Raw genomic sequence first — 22,501 nt, forward strand, 5'->3', positions numbered from 1 at the left:
GGGCCTTCAAATTTGAAATATAGTCTGTGACATATTATTCTCCATCCCACTCTGGATACTGGGGCTGTCAGGCTTGAATTGGTCCTACACCACTAGCTTTCCTGGGCCTCCAGCTTGCAGACAGTAGATTGTGGGAATTCTAAGCTTCCATAATTATATGAGTCAATCCCTCATAATATGTCTGTTTCTGTATATGTTATTTATTTCCTATTCTGTTTCTTTGGAGGACCCTACTAATACAACCAGTTAGGAAGCTGTGATTGTAATCCAGCCTAGAGATGATGTTGGCTTGCACCAGTGAAAGATATGAGAAGTGCTTTAGTTCTGGATTTATTTTGAAGGTAGTACCAAACATGATTTGCTTAAGGTTTTAATGAAGGTTATAAGAAAAGGGGAGGAGTCAAGATTTTTGGCCTGAGCAACTAGAAGAATGGAGTTGTCAGTCATACAGGAAGTTAGTAGAAGAGTAAGATTTTGAAACCAGCCCACAATCGGGCCCCCTCCCAATCCCAAGTTTTTTCCACTAATTTGATTGTACCTTCCTGGAATTTTGATATGACTCTTTCAGACACTGGAAGCTGGCTCAGGGAATGTATAGCAACAACAGTGTGCAAATGATAAACAAGTCTCAGAGCTGTGGCTTTAACAGAGTATCACTATTTCTAGGTTTATTTCCAGGTTTATTTTTCTGAGTTCAGGGAAAGAAAAATTTTCTTAATATTTAGCTAAAGCTCATTTAAAAGTTTCCCCTTGACCAGCTTTGATAAGGAGAAGAAAACAAACATAATGGCCCTGCTTGATTCTCATATGATAATAAATATTCCAATGAACATAATTGTTTTTAACCTTTATGCCAAGTACAATAAATGTCAAATGGAAAGATAACCTATCACTCTCCTGAAATGGCTTAAATAATAGGCCCCAGTTTGCTTTAATGGTAACTCATCCAGTAGTCATACTCATATAACAAATGAGAAATCCCTAATGAGAGTTGCATTATTTCTATTGGCTTTTATGCCATTCTTAATTGATTGCCATCATGCACAGCTAATTAAGAGCATGATAATCTGACCGAGGTATTTTCAGCCAGTGCAGTGGTGCCTGCTTTAAAACAATGACTTCTAGAAGCTCCTGTCAAGGTGGCTGGCAAGTTACCCTATAGCTAGGGACTACCCCATTAGAAAATAGAATCCTTCCCTCACTAATCCAACCTGGCACAATTCTGGGGGTTGATTACCTCAGCTGTGAATGGGAGCATTAAGACAGCCCCTCAGTAATGCCAAAAGCCTCCTAGGGCATGGCCTTATTGGCCCAAGCACTCTGACTAACATCCTGTTCCTGCTTATCCTCATCCCCCTCCCTATATCAGAGATATCTATCCTGAATTTCTTTCATAGGCCTGTACTCAGAGGGTCAGGGGGGTATACTAAAAAGATGACTGGATTTCTTTTTCCTTCTGTTCTCAGCTCAGTTATAAACTGGCTATTTGACCTTGAATAAATCACTTCTCTGTTTCCTTCTTTTTTTTTTTTTCTTCTTTTTTTTCTACTGGAAAATGAAAGATTGGAACAGGTAAATTTAATGTTGCTTTTAGTTTTGCCTTTTAATTATTTAGTGGCTTTAACTTTATAAGTAGCAAGTGGTGAGATTAGGAAAAGTTTGTTAAACTCAAGGGTTTCCATGGTTTCTTCTATGATTTTGAGATAAGGAAATTTGCCTAATCAATATCAAGCACCTTCTTTTGTCTGAACCTAAATGAAGGTGTAAATAAAAGACCCAAATGTGGACATATGGCCAGTATTATTATTATGTAATTGAATTCATTAAGCTCTTGGTCAGCAAACACAAGAGTAATTTTTACCACATATGGGTGCTTGTGAAGAATGTCGAAAGGAGTTGGTCAGGAAGTTAAACATTTGTGCCTCTGATATTACACATGTCTCATTGAGGCATGAAATTAGCTCTTTTGGAAACTAATTTGCATCATGGAGATGCAAATTAAAACCACAAAGGGATGTTTCACAATAATTAAATTAGAATAAATTAAAATCTGTCAATTCAAAGTATTGGTAAAGATATGGTATAATAGGAACTCTAACTACTATTGTTGGGAATGCCGATTGATAAACCTTCTTTACCTAGAAAATACAAACATTTACATGGACATGAATGTTCATAGCAGCATTATCTGTAAGGAGAAAATGGAAAGAATATGAATATAAGTAAAGCATGTATAAATATATTAAGGAATATCATGCAATGAATGAATATGAATAAGCCATAGCTATACATATCAACATAGGTAAATCTAAAAATTGTGGTATTGACAAAAAATATCATGCCATAGATAAATACAGATAGTATAATTTTGATTTTATAATGTTTAAAACAATTAGGCAAAATTAAAGAATACATTATATTGGGATATAGGTATAGTTATAGGTGGTAATTCTTTTAAAAAGTGAGAGCCAAAAGTATAAGATGAAGCAGTAAGTAATGGTGTAGAAATTACAATATGTTATTCAGAAGATCTAGCTAAGATGATTAATGAAGGTGACTACACTAAACAACAGATTTTCCATGTAGATGAAGCAACATTATATTAGAACATGCCTTACATTTAGAACTTTCATAGCTTAGAGAGAAGTCAGCGCTTGGTTTCAAAGCTTCAAAGGACAGGTAGACTCTCTTAATTGGCATCCACTTTAGCTGGTGACTTTATGTTGAATCCAATGCTCATTTACCATTCTGAAAATCCTAGGGCCCTTAAGATTTATGCTAAATCTATTCTCCCTGTGCTCTATAAATGGAACAACGGAGCCTGGATGACAGCACATCTGTTTACAACATGGTTTACTGAATATTTTAAGCCCACTGTTGAGACCTACTGCTAAGAAAAAAGATTTCTTTCAAAATAGCACTGTTTATTGACAATGTAGCTGGTCACCCAAGAGCTCTGATGGAGATGTACATTGAGATTATGTTGTTTTCATGCTTGCTAACACAGCATCCATTCTGTAGCCCATGGATCAAGGAATAATTTCGATGTTTGAGACTTATCATTTAACAAAAACATTTCATAGGACCATAGCAGCTATATACAGTGATTTATTTCTGATGAATCTGGGAAAAGTCGATTGAAAACATTGTGGAAAGGATTCAACATTTTAGATGCCATTAAGAACATTCTTGATTCATGGGAATAGGTCAAAATATCAACAATAAGATTTGATTCAAACCCTTATGGGTGACTTTGAGGGGTTCAAGAGTTCAGGCAATGGAGTAACTGCAGATGTGGAGGAAATAGCAAGAAAATTAGAATTAGAAGTAGAACTTGAACATGTGACGACAGAATTGCTGAAATCTCATGCTTCCACTTCAATGGACAAAGAGTTGCTAATTATGGATGAACAAAGTGGTTTATTGAGCTGGAATTTACTCCTGGTGAAGATGTCATGAAGATTGTTGAAATGATAACAAAAAATTTAGAATGTTATGTAAACTTAGTTAATAAAGTGGCTTCAGGGTTTGATAGGATTGACTCCAATTTTGAAAGAAAGTCTACTGGGAATAAAATGCTATCAAACAACATTGCATGCTAACCCAGAAATTATTCATGAAAGGAAGATTCAATTGATGTGGAGACTACATTGTAGTATTATATTAAGAAACTGCCACTGCTACCTTAACCTTAAACAACCAATACCATGATCATTCAGTAGCTATCCATACTGAGGCAAGACCCTCCACCAGTAAAAAGATTATGACTGAAGACTCAGTTGATGATTACTATTTTTTAAAATAATAAGGTACTTTTAAAATTAAATTATGTGCATTGTAATAAAGTATTTTTAATTAAGGTATATGCATTGTTTTCTAGACATCATGCTATTGCACTCTTTCTTTAAAATATATGTTTATTGATTACAGAGAAAGAGAGAGGGAGAGAGTAGAGGAATATCAATGATGAGAGAAAATCATTAATTAGTTACTTTCTGCACACCCCACACTGAAGATGGAGCCTATAATCCAGGCATGTGCCCTTAACCAGACTCAAACCCAGGACCCTTCAGTCTGCAGGCCACACTCTATCCACTGAGCAAAACCAGCTAAGACTATTGCACTCTTAATAGATTACAGTGTAGTGTAAAATAAAGTTTCATATACAATGGGAATTTTTTTTAAAATCATGTGATTTGTTTTATTGTCATATTTGCTTTATTGTGGTTATCTGGAACCAAACCTGAAAATTGTCTTAGATTTGCCTCTACATTAATAATATAAGTAAACTTTGGTATATAAACAAAATAAATTACTCTACAACAATGAAAGTCAACTAACTACTACCACATGAAAAAAGTGATGATTTTTAGTAAATTTTGTTATAAAAATCATTATATAAATTTGGGGTTCATGGAGTAGAGAATATATTGGAGAGGAAGAAGCAACCATGGACAACTTCCCCCAAAATGTTAAACTTGACTTTTGAAAGAAGAGATTAACTCCTTCTCCAAGATACAATGTTTTTTTTTTGCTGTGCAAAAGCTTTTCCCCCCACTGAAATATATATATCTTTATTGATTTCAAAGAGGAAAGGAGAGGGAGAGAGAGATAAAAACATCACTGATGAGGGACAATCATTGATTAGCTGCCTCCTGCAACCCCTTACTGGGGATTGAGCCTGCAACCCTGGCATGTGCCCTTGACCAGAATTGAATCTGGGACTCTTCAATCTACAGGCCAATGCTTTATCCACTGAGCCAAACTGGCTAGAGCTTGCTGTGCAGAAGCTTTTTTCTTAGCTATAGTCCACTTGTTTATTTTTGCTTCCATTGTCTTTGCTCTTAATGACACATAAAAAAAAATCATTGCCAAGACAAAAGTCACAAAATTTCTTCCCTATATTTTCTTCTACTGGTTTTAAGGTATCATGTGTTATGTTTAAGTCTTTCATTCATGTTTAGTTAATTTTTGTCAATATATCATTATACGGGTTCATTTTTATTTTTCTACAGATGTTTCTACAACAACATTTGTCAAAGAGCTATTCTTTCCCTATTTATTTTTTTGACTTCCTTGTCAAATATTAGTTGATTATATAGGCAGTCGTTTAACTCGTGGATATCTATTCTGTTCTACTGTTGCATGTGTCTATTTTTATGCCATTACCATAATGTTTTAATACTATAGCTTTGAAGTATATTATTTGGAGTCTTTTGGGGTTCCATAAAAATTATAAGATTTTTTTACCTGATTATTTCATTTATTTTGTAAATGTCTTTATTGATTAAGGTATTACATTTGTGTCCTCATCCCTCCATTAACCCCCCAACATCCTTCCACTCATGCCCTCACCCCCAGGTGTTCCTGTCCGTTAGTTAGGCTTATACGTATGCATACACGTCATTTGGTTGATCACTGTCCCTTACCCCACTCTCCCCTATCTTCCCTCTGAAATTCAATAGTCTGATCAATGCTTCTCTGTCTCTGGATCTGTCCTTGTTAATCAGATTATGTGGTTCACTATATTCCATAAATGAGTGAGATCATATGATATTTATCTTTCTCTGACTGGCTTATTTTACTTAGCATAATGCTCTCCAGGTCCATCCATGCTGTTGCAAATGGTAAGAATTCCCTCTTTTTTTACTGCAGCATAGTATTACATGGTGTGGATGTACCATGGTTTTTTAATACATTGATCTGCTGATGGGCACTTAGGCTGTTTCCAAATGTTAGCTATGGTGAATTGTGCTGCTATGAACATAGGGGTGCATATATCCTTTCTGATTGGTGTTTCTAGCTTCTTGGGGTATATTCCTAGAAGTGGGATCACTGGGTCAAATGGAAGTTCCATTTCTAGTTTTTTGAGGAAACTCCACACTGTTCTCCACAATGGCTGCACCAGTCTGCATTCCCACCAGTGGTGCATAAGGGTTCCTTTTTCTCCACATCCTTGACAACACTTGTCCTTTGTTGATTTGTTGATGATAGCCATTCTGACAGATGTGAGATGATACCTCATTGTAGTTTTGATTTGCATCTCTCGAATAATGAGTTACTTTGATCATGTGTTCATGTGTCTCTTGGACTTCCTTTTGTCCTCCTTCGAAAAGTATCTATTTTATCTGTTGCCCATTTCTTGATTGGATTGTTTATCTTCTTTTTGTTAAGTTGTATGAGTTCCCTGTAAATGTTGGATATTAAACCCTTACCAGTGATAACATTGAAAAATATGTTCTCCCATACAGTGGGCTTTCTTGTGGTTTTGTTGATGGTTTCTTTAGCTATGCAAAAGCTTTTTATTTTGATGTAGTCCCATTTGTTTGTTTTCCCTTTAATTTCCATTGCCCTAGGAGCAGTATCAGTGAAGAAATTGCTTCAGCATATGTCTGAGATTTTGCTGCCTGTGGATTCCTCTAGTATTTTTATGGTTTCCCATCTTATGTTTAAGTGCTTTATCCATTTTGAGTTTATTTTTGTGTATGGCGTAAGTAGATGGTCTAGTTTCTTTTTCTTTTTCTTTTCTATTCTTCTTCTTCTTTTTTTTTTTTTTTTTTTTGCATGTATCTGTAAAATTTTCCCAACATCATTTGTTGAAGAAACTGTCTTGACTCCATTCTATGTTCATGCCTCCTTTGTCAAATATTAATGGAGTATAGTGGTTTGGGTCGATTTCTGGATTCTCTATTCTATTCCACTGACCTATATGTCTGTTCTTGTGCCAGTACCAGGCTGTTTTAAGAACAGTGGCTTTGGAATACAGCTTGATATCTGGTATTGAGATCACACTTACTTTGTTCTTCTTTCTCAAGATTGCTGCAGCTATGTGGGGTCTTTTTTTTTTTTTTTAATTCCGGATGAATTTTTTGAAAGTTCTTTCTAGGTCAGTAAAATATGCCATTGGTATTTTAATGGGGATTGCATTTATCTATAGATTTCTTTGGGTAGTTGTAGAGAGCCACCATGGACATTCTTTTAATTTTTATCAGCTGAGCCCCAGAATCCTGTTATGAGTACTGATTTCTTAATCCATGTGCTTCCAATGAGGAAATAATAGGACCTTGACTCACCCTGGTCTTGATATGCTAAATCTTGTACCAAGAAATAAGGAGCTTTCCCAGATTTTGATGAATATGATCTGGGCACACCTGAAACTCCTTTTGACCTTAAACTCCCCTTTGGAAGCCAATAAATATGCTGTGTTGTCTGTGGTGAGTGTGACTGTCTCTTCATCAGAGAGATGGCACCCACCTAGCTCCCAGCTTTATGAATCTATTTCTGCCTCTTGTCTCTTTCTCTTTCTTTCTCTAATTTCCTAATCCCCAGATCCTCCCCTCAGGAACCTGTCGTTTTTCCATGCAGGATGCGGAAAAAGTAGAAACACCATAATAGTATGGACATTTTGCTGATGTTGATTCTACCAATCCATGAAATGATATGTTCTTCCATTTGTGTCTTCCTCTATCTACTTTTTCAATGTCCTCTTGTTTTTAGCATATAGGTTTTTGTTTGTTGTTTGTTTTTTCCTCCTTAGTTAAGTTTATTCCCAGTATCTTAATTTTATTGGTGTAATGGTAAATGGGACTGCATTTTTGTCTCTCTTTCTGTAAGTTCACTATTGGTGTACAGAAATGCCATAGATGTCTTGGCATTAATTTTGTATCCTGCTACATTGCCTAATTCCTTTATGAAGTATAATAATTTTTTGATGAAGTCTTTAGGGTTTTCTATGTACAATATCATGTCACTGAGAATAAGGACAGTTTTACTTCTTCTTTTCCAATTTGGATGCCTTTTATTTCTTCTTCTTATCTGATCTCAATGGCTAGTACTTCCAGTACTATGTTGAACAGGAGTGTTGAGAGTGGGCATCTCTGAATTGTTCCTGTTCTTAGAAGAAATGGTTTTGGTTTTTGCCCATTGAGTATGATGTTGGCTGTGGGTTTGTCATGTATGGCTTTTATTATGTTAAAGTATGTTCCTTCTATTCCTAGCTTGCTAAGAGGTTTTATCAAGAAATATTGTTGGATTTTGTCAAAGGCTTTTTCTGCTTCAATTGATGATTATGTGATTTTTATCTCTCAATTTGTTTATATGATATATCACATTTATTGATTAGCCAATATTGTACCATCCTTACTTCGCATGGATAAATTCTACTTGGTCATGGTATATGATCTTTCTGATGTATTGCTGGATCCGATTTGCTAGAATTTTGTTGAGGATTTTAGCATCTATTTTCATGAGAAATTTTGGACTATAATTCTCTTTCATTCTGTTATCTTTATCTGATTTTGGTATTATAATGAGGCTGGGTTCATAAAAGGAGCTTGGAAGTGTTCCTTCCTCTTGAATTTTTTGGAATAGTCTGAGGAGGATAGGTTTTAGTTCTTCCTTGAATGTTTGGTAAAACTCTCCTGTGAAGCCATCTGGAAGTGGGCTTTTGTTTACTGGAAGCTTTTTGGTGACTGTTTCAATTTCTTTCATACTTATTAGCCTGAGATTTTTAGAATCTTCCCGATTGAGTTTTGAAAGGTTGTATTTTTCTAGGAATATGTCAGTTTCCTCCAGGTTATTGGAGTAGAGTTGCGCATAATATATTTTAACAATCCTTTGTATTTCTGTGTGGTCTGTTGTTATTTCGCCTCTCCCGTTTCTGATTTTGTTTATTTGAGTCTTCCCTTTTTGCTTCTTGGTGAGACTGGCTAGAGGTTCATCAATCTTGTTTATCTTTTCAAAGAACCAGCTCTTGGTTTCATTGATCTTTTTTTTTGTGTGTGTGTGTGTGTGTGTGTGTGTGTGTGTATGTGTGTGTGTGTGTGTGTGTGTGTGTGTGTGTGTGTTTATATCATTTGTTTCTGCTCTGATCTTTATTATCTCCTTCCTTTTGTTCAGGCTTGGCTTTTCTTGTTGCTCTCTTTATAATTCTTTGAGTTGTAGAGTTAAATGTTTTACTACCATCTTTTCTGGTTTTCTGAGGTAGGCCAGTAAAGCTATAAACTTCCTTTTCAGGACTACTTTCATTGTTTCCCATACATTTTGGATTGTTGTGTTTTTGTTGTCATTAGTTTCCAGGATGTTTTTAATTTCTTCTTTGATCTCGTTGGTAACCCAGTCATTATTTAATAGCATGCTATTCAGCTTCCAAGTGTTTGATATTTTTGAATTGTTTATATTGTAGTTTATTTCTAATTTTATGGCATTGTGGTCTGAGAAGATGCTTGTTATGATTTCAATCTTGAATTTGGGGAGACTTTGCTTGTGTCTCAATATATGGTCTATTTTTGAAAATGTCCCATGTGCCCTTGAGATGAACATATATCCCATGGCTTTGGGGTGAAATGTTCTGAAGTTGTCAGTTAAGTCCATCTGATCTACTGAGTCATTTACAATAGGATTGCTGTGTCTTCGCTGATTTTCTGTCTAGAGGATTTATCCAGTGATGTCAGTGGTGTATTAAAGTCCCCTACTATGATTATATTGTTGTCAATCTCTTTCTTAATATCTTCCAGGAGTTTTTTTTGTTTTTTTTTAATGTATTTGGGTGCTCCTGCATTGGGTGCCTATGTGTGTACCAGGGTTATATCTTGTTGTTATATCTATCCCTTTAGTATTGTGAAGTGGCCTTCTTTATCTCTTATTTTGGCCTTCACTTTGAAGTCTATTTTGTCAGATATAAAGTAATGTTACCCCAGCTTTTTTTTTTTTCATTTCCATTTGCCTGAAATATATTTTTCCATCCTCTCACTTGCAGTCTGTGTGTGTCCCTTGTTCTGAGTTGGGTCTCTTATAGACTATATATATATATATATATATATATATATATATATATATATATATATATATGGTTCGTGTTTCTTTATACATTCAGCCACTCTATGTATTTTGATTGGAGCATTTAGTCTATTTACATTTAAAATTATTACTGAAAGGCACTTGTTTACATTTAACATTATTACTGAAAGGTACTTGCTTATTTTTTGAGCCTGTATTCCTTCTTACCTCTTTATTTCTTGCTTTTCCAGCATTCCCTTTAGCATTTCTTGCATTGGTGGTTTGGTGGTGATAAACTGCCCAAGTTTTTTTTTTTTAGTTTTGTTTTTTTTGTTTGCTTGTTTGTTTGTTTTGTTTTTTTGTCTGTAAAGCTCGTGATTTCCACTTCAATTTTGATTGATAGTCTTGCTGGATAGAGTATTCTTGGATTCAGTCCTTTGTTTTGCAATACTTTGTATACCTCCCATTCACTTTTAGCTTTATGTGTTTCTGTTGAGAAATCGTTTGATAATCTATGGGGGATCCTTTGTAGGAATTTCTCTGTCTCTCTCTTGCTGTCTTAAATATTCTCTCTTTGTCATTAATATTTGCCATTGTAATTATGACTTGTCGGTGTGGGTCTTTTGGAATTCATCTTGCTTGGGACTCTGTACTTGTGTAACTTTTTCCTTCCTCATATTTAGGAATTTTTCTGTCATTATCTCGTCAAATAAATTTTCTAATCCTTGCTGCTCTTCTTTTCCTTCTGGCAGCTGTATTATATGTATGTTACTTTGTTTCATGTCCTGCTAGAGCTCTTTTAGGCTCTCCTCCTGATTTTTTAAAAAAATATATTTTATTGATTTTTTACAGAGAGGAAGGGAGAGAGATAGGGAGCTAGAAATGTCGATGAGAGAGAAACACTGTCCAGCTGCCTCTTGCACACCTGTTACTGGGGATGTGCCCGCAACCAGTGTACATACCCCTGACCAGAATCAAACCTGGGACCTTTCATTCCACAGAGCAACGCTCTACCACTGAGCCAAACTGGTTTCGGCACTCTCTTCCTGCTTTTTAAAAATATATATATTTTATTGATTTTTTACAGAGAGGAAGAGAGAGAGGGATAGAGAATTAGAAACATCGATGAGAGAGAAACATCGATCAGCTGCCTCTTGTACATCCCCCACTGGGGATGTGCCCGAAACCAAGGTACATGCCCTTCACTGGAATCGAACCTGGGGCCTTTCAGTCCACAGACCAACACTCTATCCACTGAGCCAAACCAGTTTTGGCATTTTCCTGCTTTTTATTTATTTATTTATTTTTTTATCTAGTTGCTGTTCAGTTTGAACTTGTTTCTCTACCCTATCTTCTAACTCACTAATTCTGTCCTCTGCTTCTTCTAGTCTACTGTTGAAACTTTCCATGGTGTTTTTGATTATAGCTATATCACTTTTCATTTCTTTCTGGTTCTTGCCTAGGTTGTTTGTTTTCTCATCTATCTGGTGAATGAATTGTACAACCAGTACTCTGAATTATTTTTTGGTCATGTTGTATGCTTCAATTTCACTAATTTCCTTTCTTGGTGACTCCTCATTTTCTTTCCTCTGGGAATTTTTTCGTCTCCCCGTTTGGACTATCACCAGAAGGTTCAAACTTTGATTTACGTGGACTTGGGCTGTGTGCTGTGGGGCTTCACACCACTCAAGTGTTACTAAAGTGCTCCAACCCTAAGACTTGTGTCTGCTGTGGGTTGGTGGGAACCAAGCTTGCCCAGGGTGAGTGTTACCAGCACTCAGTATGGTATCCTGTGCATACCTAGAATCAGGAACCCCACCTGCACTGCAATGTTGGTGCCAAAAATCAGAGTCCCCTAGCACATGTGAGTAGTCAGAGTTCCCCTCTGTCTGCACCAAGAATCAAGTATCAGAGTGTCTGTTACGTTGTGCAGCTTCTCGCTGAAAATCAGGGACCCTGTGTGTACATGCACCAAGAATTGCAGTCACTGGCTCTTAGTGTGAATGGGCTGTGAGTCAGGGATCTCAGGTGCATGCAATAAGAAACAGAATCAAGTCAGTAGTGCTCAGTGCTGCCTCCCGCTGGGAGAATCTGGGTCCTGGTTACCATGGGGGACTGGGCTGCACAGTGGCAAACAGACTTCTGTGTGTGCTTGCCCAGAATCTAAGTCAGGTGGCATTCCCTCCTGTATGGGCTTCAGGTGTGGTTGCCCGATTGTGTTGTAGGGAGCAGATTTCCAGTCTCTGTGAGTGTGTGCAGGCTCAAATTCCTGTAGGGGTGTTGTGGCCCCTGCATGCATTCCTAAGCTCAAATTCCCATAGGGGTGCAAATTATAGGATTTTAAAAATATTTCTGTGAAAAATACTGTTGGAATTTTGATAGGGATTGCCATTACATAAAAATATGTAAATAATTCAGAGAATTCAATAACATAAAACTGCTAACAATCCAATTTAAAAAATGGGCAGAGGACCTGTCTAAACATTTTTTTTTATTTCTTTTTTGTTGTCTATAGTTTTACATATGTCTCCCTTTTCCCCAATTTATGGCCCTACACATTCCCACCCCAGGTAAGTCCCCACTGCCCCAGTGTCTGTGTCCATTGGTTATGCTAATATGCATACAAGTCCTTTGGTTGCTCTCTAACCCTCCGTCCCCTACCATTTGTCTCTGGATCTATTCTTGTTCATCAAATTATGTTGATCATTATATCCCACATATGAGTGAGATCATGTGATATTTATCTCTGACTAGACATTTTTCCAAAGAAAACATCCAACTGGCCATCAAGTATAAAAACAAAACAGCCTAAACCGGTTGGCTCAGTGGATAGAGCGTTGACCTGTGGACTGAAAGGTCCCGGATTTGATTCTGGTCAAGGGCCTGTACCTTGGTTGTGGGCACATCCCCAGTGGGGGGGGGTGCAGGAGGCAGCTGATCGATGATTCTCTCTCATCGATGTTTCTAGCTCTCTATCACTCTCTCTTTCTCTCTGTAAAAAAATCAATAAATATATATTTAAAACACACACACACACACACACACACACACACACACACCAAAAACAAACAAACAAACAAACAAGCAAAAAACAAAATATATTCAACATAACTAATGATCATGGAAATTCAAATTGAAATCACAATGAGATATCACCTCAAGCCTGTTAGAATGACTGTCATAAAGAACACAAGAGTTAAGTGTGGGCAAAGATTAGAATAAAGAGAACTCGTGCATGCTGTTGTTGGTGGAAATATAAATTGGTTCAGCCACTATGAAATTGGTTTTTAGCCACTATGAAAAACATTATAGAGGTTTCTCAAAAAAGTAAAAATAGAACTAATATATGATCCAGCAATTCCACTTCTGGATATACACCCAAGGGACATTAAATAGATATATATACTTTTAATTGCAGCATTATTTACAATAGCCAAGATATGTAAATTACCTAAGTACCTGTCAACAGATGAGATGAATGGATGAAGAATATGTGTTACATATGCAATGAAATATTAATCAACCATGAGAAAAGAGGAAATTTTGCCATTTTGTAACAAACATGGATGGGCACTGAGGATATTATTCTAAGAGAGATAAGTCAGACAAAGACAAATACTATATTATCTCATGTATATTTGTAATATCAAAAGCCGAACTAATGAAATCAGACAGTAGATTAGTGGTTAACAGGGGTTAGGTGGTCAGAGTATAGGAGAGATGTTTAAGGGCACTAACTTGCAAAATAAATAAGTTCTAGAAATCTAATTCACAGCATAGTGATGATAGACAATGGCACTCTACAATAAACACCAACCTTGCTAAAAGATCTTAATTATTACTATCACACAAAAATAAATGATAATTATGTGTCATAATAGAGGAGCTAGCTATCAACAATGGCTACCATATTACAATATATAAATGTATCAAATCAACACGTACAACTTAAATTTACAGTGTTATATATCAAATATATTTCATTAAAACCCATTTAATATAACAAAAAAGCCAAAAATAGAATTAATAATAGATATAGATGCAAGAAGTTGAAAAAATTGACAAAAGGGACTGTCTTGTGTATGAAAGTGCCTAAAGCATCAAGGAAATAGCATGAGGTAGGTGTTGGAAATACACTTGTTTCAATTAAGGGATCTGAGCCTCAGAGAGCAACTTTCCCAAGATCACACATATAGTAAATGGTATAGCTAGACTTTGGATCAAGGTCTGCCTATCTCCAAAGTTGATGTTCTTAATTAGCCTCTATGCCATACTTGATCATTGAGATAAGCATAAAATCCATGTAAACATATGCTATTAGTTTGCTCATGGCAGAGGAGGATCAGGTGAACCAAAACTATAAATTTTGGGAAAATGGGACTATATTTGAGCTGGGCTTTGAAGTAGAGGCAATCACCAGGTTGACAAAATAGCACAAGCAAAGACATGGATACAAATCCATGTTCTATAGAACCTTATGGTATCACTAATAATTTCCAAGGTATGTATAAATGTTCCAGAAATTTTCCTTGAGGGCAGTTTCATAAAAATATATAGCTTAAGCATGTAATTTTCACAAAATTGGGAAATTCACTAACAGACATTTCTGTTGGCTTGGTTTTTGGTCAGACACACTTGTTAAAAGTCCTTTTAATTCTCAAAAATAGAATTGTTGGCAACATTCCAAATTAAGCATACATTTAGTGGTAATGTTCTCAAAGGTAGCAGCATTTTCTTTTGTTGTTCTTTCCATATATGCAAACATGCTGCCTCATTCTTTGAATTCCCAAATGCCTTTCACCAGGCCTTTTGACTCCCAGTGAAAGCCAAGCTTCACTTTGTCTTCAGCAGCCTTTATGGAATGCTTTTTTATTGAATTGTATTATACAGTTGCCAGAAAACGAATAACTTGTTTGAATAATATACCTGTATTGTCTTGATTTTTAGCTAAAATCATACATTTTAAAACCCAGACTGATTGAAAAAGTAGTATAATTAATTTCAGAATATATAACCTTTAATAATATCAGCCTTTCTTTCTGAAGTAGGTACAGACAACATGTTGCAAAGTTTTTCTCATCAATATAAAGCCTAAATCTGTGGGAGTAAGGCTTGGTAGACTACCATCTGTTCTTTTCTATTTTTTTATTATTTTACTTTTATACCTCATTGAGAGAGGTAAACAAAATTAAAACCACTATCATCCTTTTCTTTCTGAGGAGATAAATCATACCTAATATTGTTAGTAGGCATTGTTGCTGTATTTCAGTTTTCTTTTTTTCCTCTCACAGTAAGAATGTAAAGCATTTTGGGGGTATGAGATATTCCATAAAAGTGAATCTTCCAGGCAATTGACATTCACCTCTAGAAGATTTTGTTGACAGCAGGTGAAATTCTGGCTAATGACAATTGAGGAACAGTATATCTATAGATGCCAGTTAGGCTCATCTTTTATTTCCCATCTAATTATATGTTTATTGAAGCAATAAATATCATAAGGGGTCTAGTCTTCAGTAAAGGATGACTGAAATATTTCATCACTGCTTATTCTTTTGTTCCTCAGTCTAAGATTTGCCATTATTTTAGAAACATAAATTGAACATCATTTTAATGGTATGTCTTTGTATTTATGAGTAGAATTCTAAAAGATTGCCCAATGTAGTGATAGAGAGTACTTTATAATATGATCACATTTTTATTTTCATATGTAATAAAAATTTTTGTGTTACATCAACTGGATTCTTATCAATTACATATGCCATCTTAAAGACATATCCCATTAGAAAGTTATATTAACCAGTTTGGTTATGAGATTAGCATAAATGTCCTAAATTTAGTGTGTTGTAGGCTATGTCATCCATAATGGGTGTCCCTCTCCTATTTTTTCCTTTCTACAATCCATTTTCTCACATTCCAGCCTGAATAATGTTTATAAAAATATAATACTGATCTTGCCATTCCCTTCTTAAAACCTCTGAACAGCTTTCCATTTTAACCTACATTATATCTAAGCATGTTTTATACAACTTACAAAACTGTGTGTGATCTGACTTTTAATCAGCTTCTCAATCTCCTACAGTCCCACCATGCAGTTTGCACAACATACTACGGTCACACTGGCCATCTTTCTCTTCTGAGTTTTCTGTAATGCTCCAAGCTTCTTTCCACCTTAGGGTCTTTTAAAAATATATATTTTTATTAATTTCAGAGAGAAAGGGATAAAGAGAGGGAGACAGAAACATCAATGATGAGAGAGAATCATTGATTGGCTGCCTCCTGCATGCCCCCAACCTGGGATTGAGCTCACAACCCAGGCATGTGCCCTTGACCAGAATTAAACCTGGGACCCTTCAGTCTTCAGTCTGACACTCTGTCCACTGAACCAAACCAGCCAGGGCCCACCTTAGTTTCTTTATATTTGCGATTTCCTCTGTCAAAAGCAGACTTGATTTTTTCTCCAAATGTTCCATATGGCTGACTCCTCCTTATCATTTAGATCTCAGACAAATATTGTCTTCTTAGCCCTCCCCAATATCTAGTGTAGCCCCCAGTCACTCTCCATACAGTTACCATGTTTTATTTCCTACACATATAGAATTATCTATCTCCCATTATCAGAATGTTACCTTTAGGAAGGCAGGGTCTTTGTCTGTATCATTACACTATCCCCATAATTTAACACAATGTCTGGCACATAGCTTGCAGTTAGTGAATATTTTTTGAATAAGTTAATTAATAAACAGAATATTAAAGCTGGAAAGACTTTTGACTTTTGAGGTCATCAAGTTCAATTTTCATTTAGAAGTAAAGATATTGGAGCATATAGAGGTAATGTGACTTGGCTAATGAAGTACAATAAAATAATGGCAGAACTGGGACTAGAACTAGATCTTGCAATAACCACATTAAGGATTTTTACACTAAGAAGTTAGAATTTATTAAGATATTATAAGTAACCACTTCAACAAAAGTTCTCATATTCCAAAAACTGTATTTGCAGAGAGCTATGCTTAATTCAAATGCATGCCATTTAAATAACAGAATTTTGTCTGTTAGTACTTGAACGAAAAAGTTACTATTGATACCTTTAAATCATAACCCCAACTGTGCCAAGAAATTAAATTATTGTTGTGGTTCCACCTCTGTTTGGTGTTATATCATATTGGTTATTAATATAAACATAAGAACCAGCTATATTATCAGCTCTGCTACTTAAAACTGTATATTCTTAATTTTTCCTTGTCTTCATTGATTTTGCAATCAGTAAATTATATTCTGCTTATCCAATATACTTTTTTTGACAGCTATATTAAAATGTAATTCAAATACCATGAAATTTGCAAATTTAGAATTTAAATTCAATAGCATTCAGTAATGTGCATACCTGTGCAATCACACCATAATCCATTTTAAGGTTATTTTCATCAAACACAATACAAATTAACAGTTACTCCAAATTCTATCCCACCCATCTCATCAGCCTTTGCCAGCCGCTCATTTACTTTCTATACCCATGTATTTGCCTATTTTGAGCATTTCATACTCATGGAATCATACAATATGTGGTTCTTTATGATTGTCTCTTTCACTTAGCATAATATTCTTGAAATTCATCCATTTAGCAGCATGCTGTAGTTAGTCCTTTTAATGGCTGAATAATATTTCATTTGTATGCATATACCACAATTTGTTTATCCAATTTACCAGGTGACAAACACATATGTTGCTTATACTTTAGCTATTATGAGTAATACTACTATCAACATTTGAACACAAGTTTTTGTGTGAATATAGGCTTTTTAATACTCCTGGTATATGTCTATGAGTGGAATTGTTGGGTTATTGGGTATTTCTACCCTGTTTCCCAGAAAATAAGACGGTGTCTTATATTAATTTTTTCTCCCAAAGTTGCGCTAGGTCTTATTTTCAAGGGATGTCTTATCTTTCCATGCACTAGGTCTTATTTTCGGAGGATGTCTTATTTTCGGGGAAACACGGTATGTTGAATTATTTTAGGAACTCCTAAACATTTTTTCAAAGTAGGTATACAATTTTAAATTTCTGCAAGCAATTTTCCCATACATTGGTCAATACTTGTTATTATGCATTTTTTTATAATAGCCTTCTTAATGGATATAAAATGGACCTCATTGTGGTTTTATTTTGCACTTCTCTTATGGCTAATAATGAACATGCTTTCATGTGTTTATTATTTGTTTGCCTATCTTCTACAAAGAAATGTCTATTCAGATTATTTTCCTATTTTAAAGATGTGTTTTTATTAATGAGTTGAAAGAAATTTTTACATGTTCTGTATAGAAATTATTTATTAGATTTATGATTTGTGAATATTTTCTACAGTTCTGTGAATTGTCTTCATGTTCTTGATGATGTCCTTTAAATTACAATTTTTTTCTTTAAACTTTTATGAAGTCTATTTATTTCATCAGTCCCTTGTGTCTTTGGTGTCATATCTAAGAAGGCTTCCATTAACTCAAGGTCATGAAAACTTATTCATTTATTTTCTTCTAAGAGTCTTATAGTTTGTTTTTTTTTTCCCTTACATTTAGGTCTATGTTGCAATTTCAGCTTATTCTTTCTATAGTGTGAAATAAGGGTCCTAATTCATTGGATATTGGGTTGTTGTTCCAAAACCAATTCTTGAAGAAGCTATTCTTTTCCCCATTGATGGCCTTGCCACCACTGTAAAAAAAAAAAAAAAAAAAAAGTTGACTGTAAAGGTCCTTCCTTCCTTCCTTCCTCCCTCCCTCCCTCCCTCCCTCCCTCCCTCCCTCCCTCCCTCCTCCCTCCCTCCCTTCCTTCCTTCCTTCCTTCCTTCTTCCCTAATTACTTTGTTTAGAACCTCCAAAGATGTATAGAAGTGGTAAAAGCAGATGTACTTTTTCTTTATCCTGATCATAGGAGGAAAACATTCAGCTTTCACCATTAAATATAGCATGAGCATATTGTTACACATTCCCTTTATCAGGTTGAGAATGTTCAGTTCCATTTCTAGTTAGTTTTCTTGATCACAAAATGTGTTGAATTTTCAAGTGCATTTTTCTGTATCAGTTGAAATGATCATGTGTTCCATCTTCATTCCATTAATGTGTTTAATCTATTACATCAATATTTGTATGTTGAGCTACACTTGCATTCTTGGGATAAATCACACTTGCTCATTTTAATATGTAGCTGAATTCATTTGGAAGCATTTTGTTTATGATTTTTTACATCCATACCTATAAGAGATATTGGTTTATATTTTGTTTTTTCCTTGTGATTTCATTGCCTGGGTTTGGTATTAGGGTAATGCCTGCCTCAATAATCCACCCCTGTTTTATTTTGGGGGAATAGCTTGTGAAGTATTGGAGTTACTTCTTCATTAAACATTTAGTAGAACTTATCCATGGTCACTTCTGGTTCTGGTCTATTCTTTGTGAGTAGTTTTTACTTTTATTAATCAAATTTATTTACTTTTTAAAGCTTTAATTGAATTTTTTTTCCTAAGTAGTTCCTGTCTTTCTATGAATTTGTTAATTTGATTTGTGTTATTCAATTTGTTGACATACAATTGCTCATAGCATTCCCTTATTAAAATTAGTTTTGTTTCTATATCTATTTCAATGTTTCTTCTTTCATTGACAATTTTAGTAATTTGAGTGTTTTCTCATTTTCTTGATCATTATAGTTAAGAAAGTTTTGTTGATTTATTTGACCTATCAAAGAGCCATCATTTGGTTTTGTTGATTTCTATTGTGACTTCTTTTTGTCCCATTGGATATTTAGTAATGTGTTGTTGAAATTTTACATGCCTGTGAGTTTACCAAGTTTTCTTCTATTATTGATTTGTAATTTAATTTAATTATAGCTGGAGAAGATGTATTATACAATTCAAACCCTTTTCAGTGTATTGAGGTATCTTTTTTGTCCTGTTACCACATTATCTCTTCTGGAACATGTACTATATACAGTTGAGAAGTATGTGTATTCTGTTGTTGGGTAAAGTATTCTATAGATGTCTGTCAGGTTTAGTTTTGTTTAAAGTTTTTATTTTCTTGTTCATTTTCTGCCTAATTGTTCTTATTCATTATTGAAAGTGGGGTATTGAAATATTCAATTGTTATTGCTGAATTATTTATTTCTATGATTCAATTATGTCAGTTTTTATCTTATGTACTTTAGAGATCTCTATAATGTGTGTACATTCACATTTATAGTTGTTATATCTTCTAGATGGATTGACTTTTATCCTTATAAGATGCCCTTTTTTGTCTCTATAACAATTTTTGTCTCAAAGTTTTATATTAGTATAGCCACTCCAATTCTCTGTTGGTATTATTTGCATTATATATTTTTTCTATGGTTTTACTTTCAACTTATTTGTGTTTCAAATCTAAAGTAAATCTTCTGTGGACAGCATATTTTGGACTTAAAAAAATATCCTGCCAATCTTTTCCTTTTGATTATTTATATTCAATGTAATTACCCATAAAATAGAACTATGTCTGCCATTTTGCTATTCATTTTCAGTGTCATATATCTTTTTGTTTCTATATTCTTCCACTATTGCCTGCATCTTTGTTAAATAGATATTTTCTAATGTGCCATTTTAATTCCTTGATATTTCTTTTAGTGGGGTTTACATTTTTTTCTTAGTGATTGCTCTTTGGATTAAAATTAATATATTTCAATATAAAATATATTTTGGATTAACACAACTTAATTTTAATAGTATAAATATCTCTGTTTTATATACATCTATTATTTATTGTTAAGCAATTTTCATAAAATTGCATATTTATACATTGTATACCCATCAACATGGATTTATAATTATTTATGTACTTGTCTAAGTTAGATAAGAGAAAAAGTTATAAATGAAATATATTTATACTGTCTTTTATATTTACTATGTAGTTACTTTTATCAGAGCTTTTTATTTTTTCATGAGGATTTCAGTTACTGTCCAGGGTCTTTTCAGTTCAGCCATTAAGACTCCATGGTGTCTGGTGAGAAATTACTCACGAATCTTATTGAGAAACCCTTGTACATGAGGTGTTCATCTCTCTTCCATTTTTCAAGATTTTCTTAATGTCTTTCACTTTCAACAATTTAATAGTGATTTGTGTAGGTGGGGATCTCTTAGCATTTATACTAAATATAGTTTGTTGTACTTCTCAAATATGTTAATTTTTGTTTTACATCAAATTTGGGAAGTTTTCTGCCATTTAAAAAAATAGTCTTTTTGCCCTTTTCTTTCTCTGTTCTCCTTTTGGGACTCCAATATGCATATTTTGTTAATTTCCACATTTTTTTCTTTGTTTCTCAGACTGAATTATCATAGTAGACCTATCTTCAAGTTCTCTTCATCATTTTTTATGCCTATTAAAATCATTTGCTGAGTCCTTCTAGTGAATTTTTGGTTTAGTTATCTACTTTTAAGTTTCAGATACACCTTTTAAAAATTTTAATAAAACTTTATTGTTCAGATTATTACAATAGTTTCTCATTTCCCCCCATAGCTCCCCTCCAACCAGTTCCCACCCCATCCTCTGCCCTTGCCTCCCCACCCCCCCACTGTCCTCATCCATGGCTGTACAATTTTTGTCCAGTGTCTTCCTGAACACCATATACCCCTTTACCCCTGAGAATTATCAATCCACTCCCTTTCTATGCCCCTGATTCTATTATAGTCACCAGTTTATTTTTTTCCTCAGATTTTTAATTCGCTTGGTTTTTGTGTTCACTTGTTGACAGATATGTATTTGTTGTTCATAATTTTTATCTTTACTTTTTTCTTCTTCCTCTTCTTAAATAATACCTTTCAGCATTTCATATAATACTGGTTTGGTGGTGATGAACTCCTTTAGCTTTTTCTTATCTGTGAAGCTCTTTATCTGACCTTCCACTCTGAATAATAACTTTGCTGGGTCGAGTAATCTCCGTTGTAGGTTCTTGTTTTTCACCACTTTGAATATTTCTTGCCACTCCCATTTGGCCTGCAAAGTTTCTGTTAAGAAATCAACTGACAATCATATGGGTGCTCCCTTGTAGGTAATTAACTGTTTTTCTCTTGCTGCTTTTAATATTTTCTCTTTGTCTTTGCTCTTGGTATTTTAATTATGACATCTCTTGGTATTTTAATTATGACATGTCTTGGTGTGGTCCTCTTTGGATTCCTTTTGTTTGGGGCTCTGTGTGCTTCCTGGACATGTAAATCTATTTCTTTCACCTGGTGGGGGAAGTTTTCAATAATTATTTCTTCAAATAGATTTTCAGTATCTTGCTCGCTCTCTTCTTCTGGCACCCCTATAATTCTGCTGTTAGTATGCTTGAAGTTGTCCCAGAGGCTTCTTATACTATCTTCACAACTATCTTTTTGGATTCTTTTTCTTTTTGCTTTTCTGGTTGAGTATTTTTTGCTTCTTTGTATTTCAAATCTTTGACTTGATTCTTACATTCCTCTAGTCTGCTGTTGGGTCTCTATATAATTTTTTTCTTCAGTCAGTGTAGTTTAATTGCTAGTTGGTCCTTTTTCATATCCTCAGGGTTTCAGTTAATTTATCTGCCTTTACTAGGAAATTCTTGAAAAACCTTATAACTGTGGTTTTTGAAATCTATATCCAGTCATTTGTTTTCTTCCATCTCTTTCATTTGTGATCTCTTATTTTTCTCAGCATTTTCACTGCTTCCATGAGTTAGTAGGGTAGCTTTGTGTACT

This window comes from Pipistrellus kuhlii, unplaced genomic scaffold (genome assembly GCF_014108245.1).
Source record: "Pipistrellus kuhlii isolate mPipKuh1 unplaced genomic scaffold, mPipKuh1.p scaffold_m20_p_19, whole genome shotgun sequence".
In the NCBI taxonomy this organism is placed as follows: domain Eukaryota; kingdom Metazoa; phylum Chordata; class Mammalia; order Chiroptera; family Vespertilionidae; genus Pipistrellus; species Pipistrellus kuhlii.